Here is a 20948-nt window from a genome sequence, read left to right as displayed (position 1 = left end):
ACGGATACGGCACTCGAGCAGATGATCCCCGTACGGAAAAAATGCCAAGCGCTTGTGTAGTTGTATTCTTGCAAAGCGGCATGGGGAGGCTGGCGTACGAGGCTATACGGAGGCCGGCGTACGAGGCTACGAGCGGATGCGTGCAGCGTCGGGAAGGAGTTGCAGTAATACAAGGCATGAGCGCCATGCGGCCCAGGCACTACACCGTTGGCTGGTAAGCTGGTTGCTGCAGTACGTGTGCTAGTACAAGATACGCATGTGATTTACAGCTCAAAGTGACGTGCAAAGGGGGTGCGGAAGTACGTTATCAAGCGTCACGGAGGCGAACACGTTGGCGTTGGACCTGTGTGGGGGTGCTAGCTTCCGAATCCCACAAGATCGCAGTGATTGAACCAGCCCCTGTGCAAACAGACATCAGCTGAAACAAAAGACCGTGACTTGGGACAGCGAGGCTTTGACCATTTCTTTGCGGTCCTGTGAAATGGAATTGGAAAAGAAAACCCAACGTGGCTTAATTAAATTCAGATGATACGGGAGTTAGATCTGTGGAAGAACAAGAAACTACTGCATATTCTATGGTTTCCACGGAGCATGGCATCACCCAACTAGCTAGTACCTCTTACATCTTCCCTGAGCAATGCTCATTCTTATTAGCAGTTCCTGGTTAATTTGGTCTCATATTGCGTACCAAACCGGTTCATTGCCAGGGAAAACACGAATTAGTTTGATCTTTTTTCTTCTTTTTTCCTGTGTATAGTAATCTATCTATCTATTATATTATTAAAGGAATAGAAAAAGGAGCCTCCACGTTCGCTCTCATGGCCTAGAAATTCTCACATTAATCGGAGAAAAAGAAAAAGCAGAGTCCATATAGAAATACAATTTAGAAATAGCTGAAATTCGGAATTAAAAAAATAAGAAATATTAGAAATAAAGTATAGAGTTGATATAGGAATACAATTAGGAAATAATAGAAATTCGGAATTAAAAATAAGGAATATTAGAAGTAGAGTATAGAGTCCATATAGAAATACAATTAAGAAAAAATAGAAATTCGGAATTAAAAAATAAAGAATATTAGAAGTAGAGTATAGAGTCTATATATAAATACAATTAATAAAAAAAAGAAATTCGGAATTAAAAAATAAGAAATATTATAAGTAGAGTATAGAGTCCATATAGGAATTTAAAACTAACTAAGTTTCAGAATAAACATAATAAAATGAAAAGTAGTGTTTAAAGCCCGTATAAAAATACAATTTACAAATAACTAAAATCCGAAATTATGAAAAACATGGGAAGAAGAGTTTAAAATCAATATAGGAATACAATTTAGAAGTAACTGAAATTTGAAATTAAAAATTAAAGAATATTGAAAGATGGGTTCAGAGTCCATATAAAAATACAATTAGAAATAATAAAAATTCAGAATTAAAAAAAGAAATATTAAAAGACGAGTCTAGAGTCCATATAGGAATATATATAATTTACAAATAATTAAAATGTGATATTAAAAATAATTAATAACTAACACGTATATAAAATACAATATGAATATTACACATTAGTAGTTTCGTAAAGTTATTGCAAAATTTAAATTTATGTTGTCATTGTAATATATTGTAATAATATAATGAGAAAACATATATGCTATTATATGAGAGAAAATATAGTGATGCTAGCCGCGTAATCTGCGCAGGCCACCATGCTAGTTTTGGTTAATGGACAATCCTACACAGTAAGCTACAGAAGTGGTAAGGTGTTCTTGACAAGCAACAGCCTTCAGAGCATTAAAAACTGCTCCCTATTCGCTATACCTAGTTGCAGCTTTCTTAAAGATCAAAAGTCTAATCCTGTACGAAAAGAACAATCAACGGAGGATCGATGACGCTGCAACAGAACAGAGAGATGGAGATAAACCACTATTATTGCGGAAAAGCAGTAGCAGTGGCTTGCCCCTTTGGAAGGGACTACTCCAAAATGTGGATCATGAACTTTTAGGCATGGACCCATAGGAGATTCTGGCCACAGTAGGGGTGTGTTTATTTCACACCAAAATTGAAAGTTTGGTTGAAATTGAAACGATGTGACGGAAAAGTTGTAAGTTTATCTGTGTAGGAAAGTTTTAATGTGATAGAAAAGTTAGAAGTTTAAAGAAAAATCTTGAAACTAAACAAACCCTAGTTGCCGTGCTTTGTAACTATGCATCACCATGTCCAAACTCCAAATCCTCCTCTTTTCTGGTTTTCCACTTATCCAAATTACACTGTCACATAGAGAAAATGGATGTCTACTGTATGACGAGGACATTATTAGCTCGGACATGACCATGGCTATTTATATATTTATTAGCCAAAGGTTTGTTTTTCATGTTAAATTTATCTTTACTGTCATAAAAACTGAAGATGTTTCCGCCAGAATTTTGGTACGTCATCCGCTTTTGAATCGGTTTTAATTTTATATTTTTGTCAAATCCTTTCATTTTTTTCTTACACCAGAGTGTTTCTCCTATCTAAGACGTGAGCGAATTAATTGAGCTCGCATCTTTTCACACGCCCCTTGCCGCACGCAACAATCAGGCCCACGCCTGTATCCATTTTCCACACACGCCTTTGCATGCCGCCACAATTGGGCCCACAACACCCTCGTGCGCATGATTTTCCGCATGCCCGATTAGACCCGTGACGCCCTCACACGCGCAATTTACCCTTGCCGCATGTTCGATTGGGACTGCGTCGCCCTCGTCCGTGATTTAAAAATTGAAGTTGTTTTGTTCAAAACTATGGTATGCCGTAGGAATCCGATTCCTGTGACGCGTAACATTCATTACGAAGTCACGACTTGCGAGCAAACTTCGAAAGAGATTATGTGTGACATGGATTCCAAGCGAATGAAACTCGCAGAGTTCGTGTGGATATCACTGACGTCGTTGCTTAGATCATCCAATTCCATTCGTACTACACGACACGATTCTTGGGACATGTTACCATGATTTCAAGTCAGTCTCCACGTATGCTCGTACGTACTAGCAGGGATACTATTACAATAATCCATAAGAATCAGTTTTACTTTCGAAAAGAACATGCCAACCGAAATAAAGGATGATCAAAATTGCTGATTCCATCCGTCATCAATTCCAACCCAACTTGAGATAAAGCTGGACGACAAATCGAACTCGTTGTTTGAAGGCCTCATTGTTTCGTTTATGCTTATTCCTATAAGTCAAATATTAAACTTTATAATTTAATTTTGAATTTGACTTTTTGGTTATTTATTCTTTTGAATCGCTAAGAACATGTATATAAAAGATTTTCACACAAATAGTCTTTTATCTGGTAATAAGCGATACAGTAAGCACATGAATAAACGAAACAATGGGCTGTTTATCCATGGATACATATGCACAAATTAAATTGGCTCTACCCGTTGCAACACAATATGTCATATATTTAAATAAACATTATTGCACTATGTATTTTGTGTGTTCTTGTTTGTAGAGGTACTTGCTTAGGTAAAAGAAAATAAACTGAGCACAACTAATTACGGATGATCAAAGTAGTTGATTGGAGACCAAACCAAAACTTTTCCTAAGTCTACTCCTAAATCGTCATGTCATTTTTCTCCATAGAAGGCAATATATGAAGTTATGCATGTTTTGATTTGAATTCAAGCTAGCCTCCTGACAGCGTCAATTTCAAACGAACCTAGCCACTGATTTAGAAGGAATCTCAGGACCCATAAGTACTTGTTACAAAGCTTACATAATCTACTTTCAGATGGTTTTGGTCCCACATCAAAATTCTTACTAAGCTATTGGGAACCTGCAAAAAAACAATGCATCTTATTCAGTCCGAATCTGACTTGGGTCTGGAACATTGTAATTGTGTCATGGGCTAAGTCGAAAGGGTGGAAGCCTTAAAGCTAACCCTAGGATATTACTAATCATATTTATTCATTCAGTAGCTGTTACAGATTAGAGTCGAGTTTTGCTTAGATTATTTTTGCCATTACAGTTTTGCCACTAGTTTAGTTTGTGGAACCCAAATTCGAGTGCTTATTCATTCATATGCAGTTGAGTTGCACTCTTCCTTGTTTTTGCTTGTGTTCTTTGACTCACATGCAAGAATTAGCCTTCTTGATGAGGTCAATCGGGCAGCGCACATTTGATAACCAGAGCAGATGTCATGCTGCGATTGTAGAGTTCGGCTTGTGTTGATCAGAGGCCGAATTGTGTTTATTAAGTTTTCGTCAAATCAAGAGTTATCAATGCCTATTGAAAGATTGGAACGCTAGTTCTTCATCAATGTATTTGACCGTGCCCAGGACCATATATAGCTTCAAATCTTCCAGCCGTTCTCAGTGGATCAGTTATGGTGCTCCAATAACAACTTCGATCGTGTACAACAGGACGATAACTGATCAGTTATGGTCCGGAGCATAGAGGATTTTTCTTACTATACTTTGTGTTCAGGATGATCGATTAAACAAATACAAAGTAGTAATAAAAATCCTCTTTGTTAGTTGAAGATCGAAGCTCGGAAAGCTCCTCAGGATTGCATGCGCATGACTAATATAATCTATCAGTTGAAATGTACGAACAGACAAGATCGAGAGGTCGAGTTAAAGTTTCCGAATTGTAAATGACAATGTCGATCATATCGTTAAGATCATTAGAGCAAGTTTAATAATATAGTCAACTACTAGCTCCAATTCATATATAGCCAATCTAATAGTTCATTCATACAATAGATACATACTATACTATTATTAATACCAAATCCCACCCATCATACATACACTGTGTCTAGGAGTCCGTGCTATAGCTGGCTATAAATCTGTAACCCGCTGTTCTTTTGTCTCCTCATTTATCTTTTTAAAATATATTTGCAGCTGGCTTATAGCCTGATATTGTACATGCTCTTATAGTACTCATCATAAACTGACGTACAAACGTACAGAGCACACACCTTACACGAAGATCGTCGCGGGACCATGCCAGGCGCCCAGGCCTGCATTGTGCATGTGCCACAAGCAACTGATCTCCCCTTTACCACGGCCAGAATATTCTTTGAGATTTTGCCCCGATCGAGTTGCTAGCTGCATGCGGACGAGACTAAAATAGAAAAGGCAGCTGGCGAGGTGGTCGAGAGCTAATTTTTTGTTTACATATAAAGCTGGCAATAGGATAGGCGAGAGGAAGGCTGCATGGAATTCAAATGCTGTCGATCGTCTCGTCAGTCTGTCGCCTGTATCTTCGCTTTATCGATTCATCCGGCGCAGCGTGGGCCTGCGCGGCGATCCGGCTGATTCGCACCGTGCACATTATCAAGCCTGATCAATCGCTTGTTGTCGATCGAGCCCGATCGCGTCAATCTTTCCGCCCACGGTTTCTAACACCCTTCGCGAACTCCCACTTGGGGTGCCTGCCCTGCACTGCTACCGCCTCCACAGCCCGACCCCGCCGCTGACCCGGCCCCACGCCGTCGCTGAGCTGGGTCTCCGCGCCGGATCTGGACGCCGCCGGCCGCTTGCTCCGCCGTTGCTCGCTGCTGCTGCTACTTGCGCCGCCGTCCCCACTGCTACTCGCGCGCTCTTGCCACTCCTCGTTGCTGCTCCATCGCCGTCGTCGCGCGGGAAGAAGGTAGGAAGGGGATGAAGGAAGAAGAAAGGAGAAGAAGGGCAGTTTAGTCCAGAATTTATTGGATATGCAGCTAACGGGTAAAGAGTGGCATATCTCGAATATGTGTAAAATTATAATAGCATGGTTGTAAATACATGAATACTAGTGGCATATTTCAAAACCGGCATATTTTTAATGTCATGTATCTAATTAACCTATAATATAATGGCTATCCGGCGAGAGGCCAAGGCAAAATCTAGCTCCCCATAAGATGTACTAGTATATATTACACGATCTCTCAAGAATACTCGTAGTGGAGTATATTGGAGCGTGAGCATGTGCAAAGCGAGGGGGCGATCCAAGGAAGATACTGTGTACCAAGGCTCGATAGGAGAGATTGAGTCTCGTTTTTCGCGCGCACGCATTTCAAAGTACTAAATGGTATGTTTTTTTAAAAAAATTTCTATAGGAAAGTTGCTTTAAAAAATTATATTAATTTATTTTTAAAATTTAAAATAGTTAATACTCAATTAATTATGAGCTAATGGCTCACCTCGTTTTGTGTATCTTTCTAATCTCCTTAATCCCCTTCTCCTCGAACACACCCCCAAGTCATCTATACGCAGATAGTATACGAGTTACGACTGTACGAGATACAGCATGGCTGTGACTGTGAGGCTGTCGCGGCAAGGGCGCACGTACGTCACTAGCCACGACGTCCATCGTCGTCGTCGTCCATCGAGGAGCATGTGAACGGCCGAGAAATGGCCGTCGTCACTCGTGCGGGAGCTGAACAAGCAGGGAGCGTACTTGGCTACCTGTCTTTGCTTGTGGAGATACCAGCTAGTAGTAAATTTTGTGCATGCATGGATGCATACCACGTCATTACTGCCACCACTACAGTTCAATTAGTCGGCTCCTTTGAGGTGTTTTTGAAGGTGTCGGTTTAGGAACCGACACCTTTAAGACTCCACGAATTAAAAAAAAGGTGGTTCGATGCATCAGCTCGAGCAACTCTACTTCATCCCAACAAGATCAAAGAACACATAAAAGATTCAAGATTAATGAACATATGAACACATAGCATCAACAACATCATTCATGAACACATGAACACGACGGCATAAAAAAGAACATCAGAAAGACATCAAAACATGGCTTCTCCACACCTCTTGCTGGTGTCCTTCTCCACCACTGCCGTCGTCGCTGCATGGGGAGGGCGCGGTGTCCGCTGTTGCTGTCACCGAGGTCCGCCACCTTTCCTCCCGCCGGATCTTATCTGGCGGAGGGGAGGGTACGGGCGCCGCCACCGCCATCACCGGAGGACGCCGCGGTCTCCCCTCCTGCCGGATCTGGTGGAGGGGAGGGCGTAGCCCGCCACCGCCACTTCCACTACCACGGACCACCGAGAGAGAGAGAGAAGGACAAGGACGGGAGGGGATAAGATGTCTTATATGGATAAGGTCGGCGCTTGATCGGCTCGCCAGCTCGGCTCAGTTTGGTATAGGTGCCGTTTTTTTTAAACCGACTTATAATTTATTATAGGTGTCTGTTTTTAACAAACTGTATCTATTATATATTATTAGTGCCGGTTTTTCTTTAGAACCGACACCTATAGTTGCTTAAAGGTGTCAGTTTTATGTGTTTTCAGATCGTGGAGGAGGGAAAAGCACTTAGGTGCCAATTTTAGCTATTCTGACACCTATAGAATCGATCTCTACGTGCTTTTTATAGTTGTGTGCATCTTCTCCTCTGATCCCGGACATGCATTCAAGACTTTGTTTGCTCTCAGGTCACATGTGAGGGTTGAGGCCTTGCACGAGACATACCAAAAATTACATTAAGCTCTCATTAGAACGTAAAAACATTTTAAAAAATAGGAATAGAATATTGTGTCCTAAAAAACCCCGCTGTAAAGAAGTGGCTAGAGTCTATACAGGAATATAATTTAGAGATAACTAAAAGTCCAGAATTAGAAAACAAGGAATATTAAAATATGAGTTTAGAGTCCATATAAAAAATACAATTAAAAATAACAAAAATAAATAATATTGAAAGAAGAGGCTAGAGTCCATATAGAAATATAATTTACAAATAAGAAAATTCAGAATTAAAAATATAAAATATTGGAGGAGGAATTTAGAGTCCATATATGAGTATGATTTAGAAAAAACTAAATTGCAGAATTTTAAAATAAGAAGTATTGAAATAAGGGTTTAGAGTCCATATGAAATAAAATTTATAAATAACGAAAATTCATAATTTTAAAATAAAGAATATTGAAAGAAAAGTCTAGGTACATATAGGAATACAATTTAGAATTAACTAAAATTAAAAATTTTAAAAATAATTTCATGTATGCATAATAATATAAATATTACACGTTGGTCAGTTTGGTAAAGGAAGTACATATTTAAAATTATGTTACCATTTTAATATATTTTAATAATATAACATAAAAATATATATGCTATTATGTGAGAAAAAAATAAAGATGCTAGTTGCGTAATGTGCGCGGACCAATACGGTCTTCCTTTGCACATTGGACCATAAATTTTGACAATTTGACCATTTACAAAAACTATTTTTACAAATGAATCGCCGCCAAAACTTATTTCAAAAATGACCCTTTTGTTCAGCGCCAAATCGTGTGGCACTGAATTTAGACACCTCAGCGCCAAATAGTGTGGCGCTGAATATGCATTGGCACGCTGACTTAGCCTCCCATCCGCGGTGGCACGGCACTCAGTGCCAGTTGACGTGGCGTTGTGGTGTCTAAGTTCAGCGCTAGATGATTTGGCACTGAAAAAAAGGATCATTTTTAAAATAAGTTTTGGTGGTGGTTTATTTGTGAAATTAGTTTGTTCAAATGGTCAAATTGTCAAAATTTGTGACATTGGACAGCCGTAGGATTCGATCCATACCAACCCATGCGGTGCTTGCAAAGTTTGCAGTCTCTGCGTAGAGATCGGGAGCATCTGTCCTTGCTTTGGACCCATGAGTTGGTACAACCGTGGAGCCTTGCGCCTGTACGCATCAAGCCCCGGAGGGCTGGAGGAGGCTAGAGGCCTAGAGCCCATGCATGTTCGTGCGATCGCATTGGAGATTGGCTCTCGTCGGATGACATGGCTCTCAAGCTCATGCTGTGCTGGCTGGCTCTAACGATAGTTATGACCGGTCGATCTCCCCTCCGATGTGCTGAACAGCTTCGTTATTTTGATCTCATATCGCCGACGTCACTGAAAATATGGTCCCTCTCCATCAATCGGGTGGTAGTTGAAGACCATGATCTTTTCTGTTTTTGTCATGCTAGTGCCAATGTTGAAATCTTACTCTAATAACTCTCTTGGCTTTATCATGGTGTAAGTAAGCTTACCTGACAGCAATATTCAGAGAATATGCTCCCTAGATAGTCAGATTGCCTTGACAGGGAGAAACTGTACCAGCATTAATTAGTTCGACTGATCTTGTAGCACATCAGTCATCAGACAACAAGAGCGTTCTAATTATACTGCAATTCTAGCGCAGTCAGATCGCCTAGGATATTAGGGCGGCGTGTCCATACGCAAATTAACTTTGCATGGTTACGAATTGACTAGTTGAATCTCGCCGCATTTCCAAATTGTCGTATGTATCTTTGAATGCTGTGGCTTATGTCATTCCTGAACGGTTCAACTATATTCTGCTAAGAGAATAGATCTCTCTCTGGTTCTTTTTTTCTCCACTTAATCTCGCCGTTGATTATTATACTTATGAAGTTTGGTAAAGTAATAGTACTTCATAAGGGAAAATGTACAAACTCCTAATAATCCATTACTGTTCTGTCAGCTCTGGACCGTGATATGCAAATATCGGGGGAAATCTGAAGGAAAGTGAGAAGTTTTGATTCATGAACTAGTGGCATATATTTTGGTACCATCGCTGATCTATCATGGTCAACTTTAGATGCAACTCACTTTTCTGAAGTACACTGTAAAATCAAGGTGAAAATGCCAGTGATCAGTGGACACTACCTTTTTCTCAGCGGATCTTTGTACTAGATTGCATGCTTGCGTCCTGATGGCACCATATACTTCTAAATATCATGGATCTCAGATCTTGTTAGGTCACTGGTCGAATTCTGCCCTGTATAAACTACTATCCAGGGACCAACGTCCAACAATAATTGCCCAACTAATGGTATACTTCGTGCTCCTGATGCCACAACGATATATTAGTGATTGATAAGACTTCATCATATCAAACTTCCTAGATAATATGATCAGGTAAGAGCAGCGCAAGTTTTATACAAATAATAACATGGAGATCAGGGCCAATGGTCACACTGAAAGGGATGAAAACGGTGTTAAGAAATTCGGTGGTGTGCTTTCATCACCAATACATGCAAACATCAGCAATCTGAAGAAAACTCCCAATTAGCTGGGGCTGAAAGCAACTACATCTATATATGGAGTACTACTAATTAAACAATCTTTTTTTAAACATAAGCTTTCATTTAATCACCAACTCCAGGCATATCACCGGAGACTAGGTCATTTACAAAGCTTGGCGCCTGGCACGAGAACACGTGCGAGTATGAATAAATGTAACCATCTTACGAAAGAGAAACAGTGAAGGAATAAGTTCATCTGAGGTCCCTTAACTTGTCAACGAATTCGATTTTCGTCCCTCAACTGAAAAACCAGACACAACGGGTCTCTCAACTATCAAAACTGATACAAATTAGGTCTCTCAGCGGTTTTGAGGATGGTTTTGGCTGACGTGGCGCCTACATGGCTAATTTGACTCTGTCTTTATCTGACATGGCATTGACATGGCGCTTATATGGCAATTTGATCCGCAAAAATAATAAAACCTGTGGGACCCACATGTCAATTCCACACACACAAATTAATAAAAAAAATCGTGGGGCCCACGTGGGCCCCATATGTCATCGTCACCCCTCCTCTTCTTCCTCCTCTCTTCCCATCTCCCTTCTCTTCATCTCTCTCCTCACTGACCGGTGGAGTGGGGCGGCAGCGACCAGAGCGGGCGATTGTCAGGGCGCCCGGTGGGAGCGGAGCAGGGCGGCGGCGGGCCGTGGGCGGAGCGGCGGCGGCCGGAGCGGCAGTGGCAAGAAGCGGGGCACCGCAGCGACAACGCTCGGTGAGGAGGGAGTCGCGGCGACGAGGAGGCGCCGCGGCGGGGAGGCAGCCATGCTGCGTGGCGCTAGCGCTGCTCTCCTCCTCCTTCTCGGCGTCCCCGGGGCCGGGAGCTCCTGCGGGGCCCTTACTGAAGGTGGCCGCGGCCGGGGAGATGGCGGGGAGATGGCGGCAGATGGCTCCTCAGCTGACTCGGTGGAAGGGTTCATCGCTTCCTCTGCCTCGGCGTCAAGGGTGCCCGCCGGGGCTCCTCCGGCTCCTCGCTCGCGCCGGGTGCAGACGCCGGCGACGTGGCGGTCGAGTCTTCTTCTTCTTCTTCCTCCGCTGGGGTGGCGGCTGCCGGCTGCACCTCCTCCGCCTCGCCAACCAGCTTCGCGTTTCCTCCATAGCCGCCACCTCCTCTGTCGTGGCTCCCTCCTCACCGGCCACTTCCCGCCGCTCCTGCCTTTCTTGCCGGGCGCCGTCGGTCGTCGACGTTGCACAACGCGGTCGGGGTACGCTAGCACGTGGAGGACGCCGCTGAACACCGCATCGTGCTTCGCCTATGCGTTGGTCTCCGACGAAAAGACGTCCAAGGTGATGCTGATTTCCCCAATTCGCCCGCCGCCGCTTTGGCCGCCGTCGCCCCTGGGCCCCACCATTTTTTATTAATTTGTGTATGTGAAACTGACATGTGGGTCCCACGGGTTTTATTATTTTTCCAGATCGAATTGCCACGTAAGCGCCACGTCAATGCCACGTCAGATAAAGACCGAGTCAAATTAGCCACGTAGGCGCCACGTCAGCCAAAACCACCCTCAAAACTGCTGAGGGACCTAATCTGCACCGGTTTTGATAGTTGAGGGACCAGTTGTGTCTGGTTTTCCGGTTAAGGGACGAAAATCGGATTCGTTGACAAGTTAAGGGACCTCAGATGAACTTATTCCAACAGTAAATAAACGTAACCTTATTTTGGGCCGAGTATGAACAGTGTTTGATGAAGTGGGCCAAGAGGCCCAAATAATAGTAAGCCCACCAAGGCCTCTATTTCAGCCTCGTGACTTGTCCCGTTGGCCTCGTGCTCCCGCAAACTCTTCTTCTCCGAACCCTCCCTCGCTCTCCGGCACCGACCTGGCCGTCGCCGTGCAGTGCTCGTCGCCGGGAACCGCCGCCTTGACGGTACGCACCTTTCCCTCCCACTTTCTCTTGGGATGAATGGTTGAAGGCGCGACCGCCCATCCGCTCGGTTCGGGAGCTCCCCCTCTCCGCCTTGTGATGCTTTGTGTTTTTGTTTTTCGATGCAGTTTCCGGAATTTTTAGGTTTCAGGGGTGTGGATTAGACCATCCGTTTGGTTCGATCTCTTGCGGTTTGCTCGTGGGTGGGTTCGCTGTGTTAAATCAATGTAGGCACCCAGTGATTCCACCACCTCTGTGTGTGTGTGTATGTGTGTCAATTGGGGGTGAAGTGGCTGTGGTTCGAGCCCAAGTTTCGGCTGTTGCATAGCGCATTCATCTCGGTTCCTGTGGATATGTCCATGGCAGAGTAATGTGCCCTAATGTGTCCTATTACTCCATTTCTAGGGTTCGAATTTTGCTAAGTTACTAGTTCTCTAGTCCTTCTGCTTGTTCTAATATAGAGAGATTGGGTCCCCATATATGTGTATTTAAGAGGCATTTTTCGTTAACATGCCTAATGAGGATTCTCCATTTACTTACTGAATGTCAGTAAAAGTATGGGGGTGTTAATGCGCTTGTTTTGTTGGCAGCGTTGCATGATTGTCCACATTTGGCTGGTGGAATGAAATGGGGGAGAAGGAAAATGAGAACCGGAAGGAAAATGATGAAGAGGCGGATCATAGCAAAAAAGATGATAAGGTGATTGCAATATAAACTCAAGTTGCGGTGCACTTATGTCAACTGGAGGGAACCACTTATGTCAGACCCAAGAACAGAGACGACAAAAAGAAGTCACGCAAACACATTTCTAGAGAAAATGATGCTGTCAGAAATGGAGATCTTGAAAGAGCAAAGGCAAGAGTCACAGAAGGTGCTAATTTGGATACCTTGATACAGAAGCTCCCAGGATGTAGTAGTCGAGATCTGATCGATCAATTGACGGTAAAAACACATGTTGTGTTACGTTCATCTATGCATTTTAGACAATTCCCCTTATTCTCAAGCTGCCTTTACCTTCTCCAGGTAGAGTTTTGCTATCTGAATTCTAAAGCAAACAGGAAGAAACTTGCATGGGCCTTATTTAATGTTCCAAGAACATCATTGGAACTGTTACCTTACTATTCCCGATTAGTTGCCACCTTGTCAACATACATGAAGGATCTTCCAAGTATTACGTTGTCAATGCTTGAAGACGAGTTTAATTTTTTGATAAATAAGAAGGTTTGCCACTTATTCATGTATTGCTCCTCTCCTCATCTGCCATAATTTACCGAGTTTGGTTATGGCCCCATCAGCTTTTGCACATTTCTGTGGTTCTGTAGTTAGCTCTATGGGAACAGAAAACATAAACAGGCCTACCTACTCATCAGCAGTTCAGCATTAACTATTGTTCTTGGTCATGTCCTTTTCAGGATCAGATAAATCTTGAAACAAAAATCAGAAACATTTGATTTATCGGGGAGCTGCGCAAATTCAAAATTGCACCTTTAGGCCTTGTTTTTTAGGTGTTTGAAGGTATGCACATCGACATGGAATCAATAGTTTCCTGTTTATTGTATCTTGGTTTGAATTTCTCAATTTCCTTATTTGTTTGTTTTACCAACTTTTAGCTGCTACTGAATAGTGTATAGTTCTGCATGTGCTGTGTTGCTTGTCAGGAGTTACAATTTATATGATTTCAGTTTGGCTAAGAATTGTCTCCTGTGTTCTAGATGGAAAAATAATTAGTGCATTATACTTAGGCACCTAAATGCTAACCAGCTTGCCGCACACAAATTCAGCCTTGAGAACAGGGAACATAATTAGTTATGAATGCCTCTGTTTGACAAGTTTTGAACTTAATTAGATATGTGATATTCTGTTCTTTCAGGCAAGCCTAGATGATTTCAGCCATCATAACATTGATGTGGCCTGCAATCTTCTTGAGACCTGCGGATGCTTTCTATATCGTTTACAGGAAACTACAATTCACATGTCAAACATGCTGGAGATACTTTGGCGGTTAAAAAATGTCAAGAATTTGGATCCATGCCACAACACACTTGTAGAAAATGCCTACTACTTATGCAAACCACCAGAAAGATCCACAAGAGTCTCTAAAGTTCAACCACCTCTATATTGAGTAGGATTTTCTTCCTTCTCTGAAATGTTCTCTAGTTCTCTTCACTGGTAATTGCATTTGACTTATATTCCCAACAAACCACTGTTATGCAGTACATAAGGAAGCTGCTCTTCATGGTCTTGACAAGTCAAGCGCTCACTATGTGCTTCATCAGCTACAGAAGTTACCTTGGTCTGAGTGTGAACCGTATCTGTTGAAATGTTTTTTGAAGGTTCATGGGGGAAAGTATAGCCAAGTTCATCTGATTGCTCAACTGCTGGTCTTAGTCACTATCATGAAGATTTTGCGGTGGCTGTGGTAGATGAGGTTAGTTTCTTTAATTGAGTCAGACTCAGACCATTCCAAGAGAAGGCAGCTACGCAACTTCTGTACTTACATGAAAATGATATGGCATGCGAAGTAACATTACGATTAATGAAGCCAGTATGTTGACCTATACTGCATACTTGTATGTTTATTTGCATGACCTTTGTTGCATTTCTGTGATCTCTGACCTGCTTCTTTTGTAAGAAGAAATACTAGCAAGGTATTCCATCTTTTTACAGTTTTGTTTTACTTGACATTTATATATTTATTTGTGTTCAATTTAGATCAGCAGTGTACTGTTACTTCCTAGGGTGATTTTCATTACAAATATGGTATCTACATCTTTAGCAGCAAGTATCAAATCATGATTCCCTTAATTTAATGATGGTTTTTATTCTAATGGGTTAACTAGAACACTGATGATTTTGTACTTTGTTTATCTTGATTCAGGTTCTAGAGGAAATAAGAGTTGGGCTTGAGCTGAATGACTATTCAATGCAGCAACAACGGCTTGCCCACATGCAATTTTTTGGGGAGTTATATAACTACGAGCATATTGGCTCATCTATTATATTTCAGACACTATACCTTATCATTGTATTTGGTCACAGAACACCTGAAGTAAGTGTGCTTGCAAAATAGGAGCACCTTACTTTATTTTCTTATCTTCTATGCTGATCTAGAAAAAGAAAAATCAGATCTTGGCATGTATGATGTCAAGTTCTAGTTGTTTCTTGGTGCATTTCTTTCATTTCAGAATGGCTTAAAGAACTACATACTTTTTAATATGATAACATTCTTGCTTAAAATTGCAAAATATATAACTTATGTACGCTGAAACTTTCCGTGTGTATTTCTTATCTGCAAACCAGAATGTGTTTGTTACAAAATCCTCTTGCTTCATGCATGCTTCACTGTCTCTCTTAAAATAACTGATATGTTGTCACTTATCACTGAATCTACCCTTTATCCTGTGGCTGTGCAACATGATCTGCTAGACCCTCCAGAAGATTTTTTTCAGGATTAGGCTAATCACTGCACTTCTCCAGACTTGCGGACGCTATTTTGATAGAGGCTCTTCTAAAAGAAAGCTTCACATATTTTTGTTGCGTTTTCAGAGATATGTTCTTAGCAAAGGGTCATTACTGCGTGATGTAGAGTTTGATGTTGCAATTTCATAGCATGAATTTCTCTGATTCTTCCTGGTATATGTAGCCATTAGGTTGTAAATTCAATATAAGTGGAGAAGAGCTGGTGAGATGCACCATGTTAAATGTATGGTGCAAGGTGGGGCCAAATTGGTTCCTCCTTCAGCTCTTTTCTTTACATAATTGCTGCCTGCCTGAGTTTTAAGGGGGCAGAAAAAATCTGGTTGTAGTTGGTAGTAAGGTACTAAGTTTCCAACGTTTTTTTCCTGCAATCTGGACTAATGAACTGTAATGTTGACCTTCTACTTAATAATGAAGCAGGGGGGTACTTTGGAAGTCATATCAACAATAGGCAGAAGATTCATTGAGATTTGTAGATTTAGGCGACTAACAGAATATTCTGGATCCACTGCAATCACAACTTACAATAATACAATATTTGTAAAAGTCACTCAACAACTTGACTTGGAACAGAATTATTATTGCTTTATATGTTTGTTATCTATATTTGCTAGGATAACAGCATAGCGCATCACTACTATGTTTCTAAGCAGATATACCAACATTATAGTTTCTTATGCACAAATATTTGTTGTTGGTGACATGTAAAAGTACCTTCTTTGGTCTGGACTGCTTTTGTGTGCTTGCTCTTGTTTTGTAGCTCTCAGTTCTGCATTACTTCAGTGGCATGTTAGATCATTGAGGCTGATTAACTTACTGTACTTTCAGTGACTACAAGCTAACTCCTTTTACATGCAGTGCAGGATTTGTTTGCTCATCTAGGATCTAACATGACTAGATATTCATCTATGGAAGAACTGAGTGTTGCTCTGATTGAGCTTGAAGCAAATGGGTATGTTGCATCAGCTGAGAAATGTGGAAATGAATGGCACTCAGGCAGCAAAGAGCAGACGAAACAATCTGATTATGTTTCTTTTGATGCTAATCACAAGAGCTCAAGAGACAGGATTGATGAAAATGGAAATGATAATGAAGAACTGGCAGTGAGAGCTATTCAAATGGAAGCATCTATCAGGATGGACATGAAGACACTGATTTTCCAAGCGAAGGGAGATCCGATGGAAGATCTGAGGAGGATGACAATGGCGATGATAACATGCCTGTTGGTTTTGATGAAGAAGAAATTGTTCATGTTAAAAAAGAGGATGTATGAGTTGATCCTAACGAGACTTTGACCGGGGGCTGAAAGCCCTTTTACAGGAGAGCCTGGAATCACGTAAGTTGGAGCTGCGGGCCAAACCCACTTTGAACATGGTGATACCAATGAATGTGTTTGAAAGGTCAAAGGACTTAAGGGCCACTGAACTAGAGAATGGAGGAGAAAATGCATCCGTGAGTATCAATGATGGGGATGGTGGCAAGGTGTGTATCAAGGTGCTTGTGAAGAAAGGGCACAAACAGCAGATAAAGGAAATGTTCATCCCTGGAGACTGCTCACTTGTTCAGAGCACAAAGCAGCAAGAGGCTGCTGAGCTTGAGGAGAAGCAAAGCATCAAGAATTAAACAAAACGTCATTGCAAACTGGGGACTGAAGCCAAGGAGGAATCAACGCAGGCAGCAGTATCAGGTCTGCTGGGCGTGGCAGCTGGGATGCTGGTTCAAACAGACGTGGAGGTGCTCGGCGGCGCTACCACATCACTGGTGGGTTCAACTATGGTTATGGCAGAAGTCGAGATCATAAACTGGCTGCCACATCCTTTGCCTCAGAAATGATCCGTCTGTATAGTCATCCCGAGGAAGTGAAGGTGCACGACTGTGAGGTCGCTCTAACATTACTCGATGACGGATGAATAGATAATCGTGGAATCCTCCTCCAGTATTTTACTGACATCCGTTGTGCCCGCAGACTGCATCTTCCATTCATTCATTGTGCCCGCAGGCTGCATCCGAAGACCCTAAGCTTGAGGATTCAGTTTACTCGCTTTCTCAGTGCCCTTTTTACCCGTTCGAGCTGTACGCGCGCCACTCCTGGACTCCTGGTGCCTGAGTGCTTCCCATCATCTGGTACCAACACTACCCCTCTTCCTTCCTCCCCCTTCATGATTAACACCTCTTGCTCGATACGCGTTTGTGCGCGTCTACTATTTCCACCCAGCAATTACGACGGGGTAAAGCAAAAGCGAGGCGCCCGGGGTGACCGGCGCGCGTGACCCCGATGCCAAGCCCCGCTCCCCCAATGCGATCGCGCCGCGGTGCTCGTCCGAGTCCACTACGGGCTGGCACACCGGTGTCGCGTCCGATGTTACGCAGGGCGCCCGACCCGCGCATCTACAGGGGAGCGCATCGTCGCGGCAGGAATCCATGATTACGGCTCGGAATTCTCCGTCCGTCCCTGCCCCTTCGGAGCGCACAGGCCACAGTGCCCCCACAATCATAAGGCCCAAACGGAATCGACCTCTTTACGCCTTCCAATCCATATGCTCCTCTCTCTTTAGTCTTTACTCTTTACACGGGTGGGCACCCTGCATATGGGGCGTCGTCGTCCTAGCTAGTAGCGCAGTTGCCATCTCGGAGGAAGGATCCATGCAACTGACTCATCAACAGCCATCTTTAAATCTTCTTTTCCCGGGCTCCTGACACTGGTGAGCGAACTTACGGCTTTAGGCTGTCCATCCATAGTTGCTGGAGCACTAGGGGAAAATAGTATCTGGGTGGCCTCTGGAATCTCTGGAGAAGTGGATTCTGTCATGGTGTCACTTGCAGCATCACCTTTTATTCCTCCAAGGAATCTGATGTGCGCGGCGCAGCCGTGGTGGCCTCGACGCCTCGCGGGGGAAGGGAAGGGGGAGCCTTGGCTTTTCGGGACGTTTTGACTCTTGCGTGAGGTGCTAGATTCTGCGTCGCGCTGCCTGCCTAGTTGGGTTTCCCGGTTTTGTTAGTGTGGCGCGAATAAAGCGGCCGGATTCTGTTTCTTCCTGCCTGCTTTAGCCGTGGGATTGTGGTGCATGCTCCCCCTCTCTTTTCTCTTCACTTGTTCTTCTTGATCCGACTTGGATAAAGAAGCTAGCCAGCCACCGCATCTATGCGTATAATATCTAATCCCTCCTCTTTCTCTCTCTCTCCAGAGTCCAGTCTCAGGTGGCCTTGATGTGGAAAAATAAGTAATGCATGCTTAGTGTGCCCGTGTTTGTGTTAGTGCCTTGCTTTATGTGTAAGCTATCGCCTTTAGCCGGAGACGTGACTCGTATCTCGCTCCAAGAGATCGTTCACTTGCTCACTTGACTGCAGCATATGACAGCAATTCCTCCACTACGTACGTGGACGCGGTAAATCCTTATGTGCTCTGCCGTATAGTGGAAATCAAGGAGAACAAAAAGTTTGTTTACCGAACTATGTTCTCTGGGCGAAATGAAGGCCACATATGGATGTGGATGGGGGTTTGATTGTTTCGAGGGTAATTCAGCCAATTTGGAGAAAAAAGGATTTTGGTGTCTCATGGTGGGGCCGTGCTACCACCTTTGGAGGGACCACCCAAAACAATTCCCCTACTGCACCTCTCACCGTCGAGTGTTGTGCATCTTAGTGACCACCAGCGCTGAATTGCAACTCCGGCTTGCTGGGTCCCACCGCAAATTCTATATGTGTGCTGTACACTTCAGAGTTCAGACAATTACCGAACGAGAGAAGAGAACAGGGAGTAGATTTGTAAGTGGGAATGTATAGTACAAAATAGTTCAGGCTCTGCACAGAAGCAGGGAAGTAACAAAAGAAAGTCTTTGCCCACATCCTCTATGTATGATAATGAAAAGAAGAAGGAAGAAAGCCAAATCTATAAAGTGAACTTTTCAACTAGACTAAAAGATTCTCGAGGAAAGTTACTCAGTGCTTTCAATTAAGTAGAATCTTGATGAACCGATATATACTCTATTCTATTGATAGTACACATCCATTAGCTCTAATTCTCCAAAGAATGGGCCTGTTCGGTTGTCATATCTGCGGCAGCGCTGCGGCTGCAACCTTCGTTGTGCGGCTGCAGCAGCTGCAACTTGCTGCTGTCCGGCTGTGAAAAATGACAGCCGAACAGGCCCAATAAATAAAATATTATGAAGAAACGATGCTTACACTTAACATTGAACCATTATTAAACATAAAGATAAAGAATAGTCCATTTCGCTCGACGAAAAATTTTAGGATTGTCTTATAGATATTATTTCATCTCTATATCTTTATTATTATTAAACTATTATTATTGCTTCTAACAAATTTTTGCCATATTCATTTTATGTAATATTTAAGTAGACGTCTATTTTATCTACCAACTCTTATGAAAGTTTAGAATTAGACACTTTTCAGTCCTTAATAATCAAAATCATTCACTTTACGAACTTGGTCCGAATTTAAGTGATTTTGGACAACATAACGATGTGAGCCGACCCAAAGGCCAGAAATTTATATCTTAAATAGTAAAGAAAATTTTGATTTTTTTTAGAGAAACAAGTCTATAATCTTAGTGATAGGATTTGCATTAAGATAGGAGAAGTTTAGTACAGAAAACAACAAACATGGTTGTTTCTTAAAACATGTCCCTACCGATCCAGCTCATTAGGGTAAATGCTACCCCTCTAAATGTTACAAGTCACAGTGAACATCAAGTGGCGCCTAGCCACACGCCATGTCCACCATTCTTCGTGAATTATCCCGGCCACTCTCACAGCAGAGCGAGCGACGCCATAAAAAATGCGAGCATTCTGCTCCTTCGATTCTTCGAAACATCCATGCCACCAGGATTATCATCACATCAAACACACGGCTATTGATCCGTCACAATGTGTAGCTGGCTGCACACAAGGTTCCAGACTTGCGAGGAGAAAACTGGGTGGATCCAGCACGGGGGCGGGGTCTTGAGGCCCTACTACTGACGTGAAAACTTCCCCACTGTTATTTTTTTTGGATCCGCCAAAATCAAGTGTTGGCAACTTGGCATGATCCATCCATCGTCATGCAGAGATGACAGATTACAGACCTAAAATGTCTTGAGAAAAATATCTTTCGAAAAAAGTTAAATAACTTTTTGGAACAATAATTAGCATGGATGGGGAAAAATAGCCAGTTCACGTGAGAGAAAATAGGATCCCAAGAACAACAGCACGTGTGCTCATCGGCACCATAAAAGAGCGATATAGTCTAATATATAGTGAGACAAAATGATACTAATATCATACATGGCGCGCTATCTGTCACGAGCCATGCACCAACGTGTGACACGTTGATCATAATAAGTGTCGCTCGCCGCTCGGACACAGTGGCACACTCTATCTGATGAGCTGTGAGTCTTGTGACCACCCCTAATCCGCAGCTAGCTGGTCCGGCCACCAGCTGTCCACCGGCGCCAGTCCGCGCCAATTGGTGCACGCCAGTGGCCGGCCATGCATGCAGGCTCTCTCTTCACTGCATCGTCCATGTGTATATTCGTACCCAAACACCCATTCGTACGT

The 20948-nt window shown here is 42.8% G+C and overlaps 1 pseudogene; it reads left to right on the top strand.

Annotated features, from left to right (window-relative positions):
- Positions 1-10815: 10815 nt before the first annotated feature.
- Positions 10816-19509, top strand: LOC127770901 (regulator of nonsense transcripts UPF2-like; annotated as a pseudogene).
- The last annotated feature ends 1439 nt before the right edge of the window (positions 19510-20948 follow it).

The sequence above is a fragment of the Oryza glaberrima genome, chromosome 4 (assembly GCF_000147395.1).
Source record: "Oryza glaberrima chromosome 4, OglaRS2, whole genome shotgun sequence".
NCBI lineage: Eukaryota > Viridiplantae > Streptophyta > Magnoliopsida > Poales > Poaceae > Oryza > Oryza glaberrima.
Note: the sequence above shows the minus strand (reverse complement) of the source record. Positions and strands in the feature narration are given on the sequence as shown.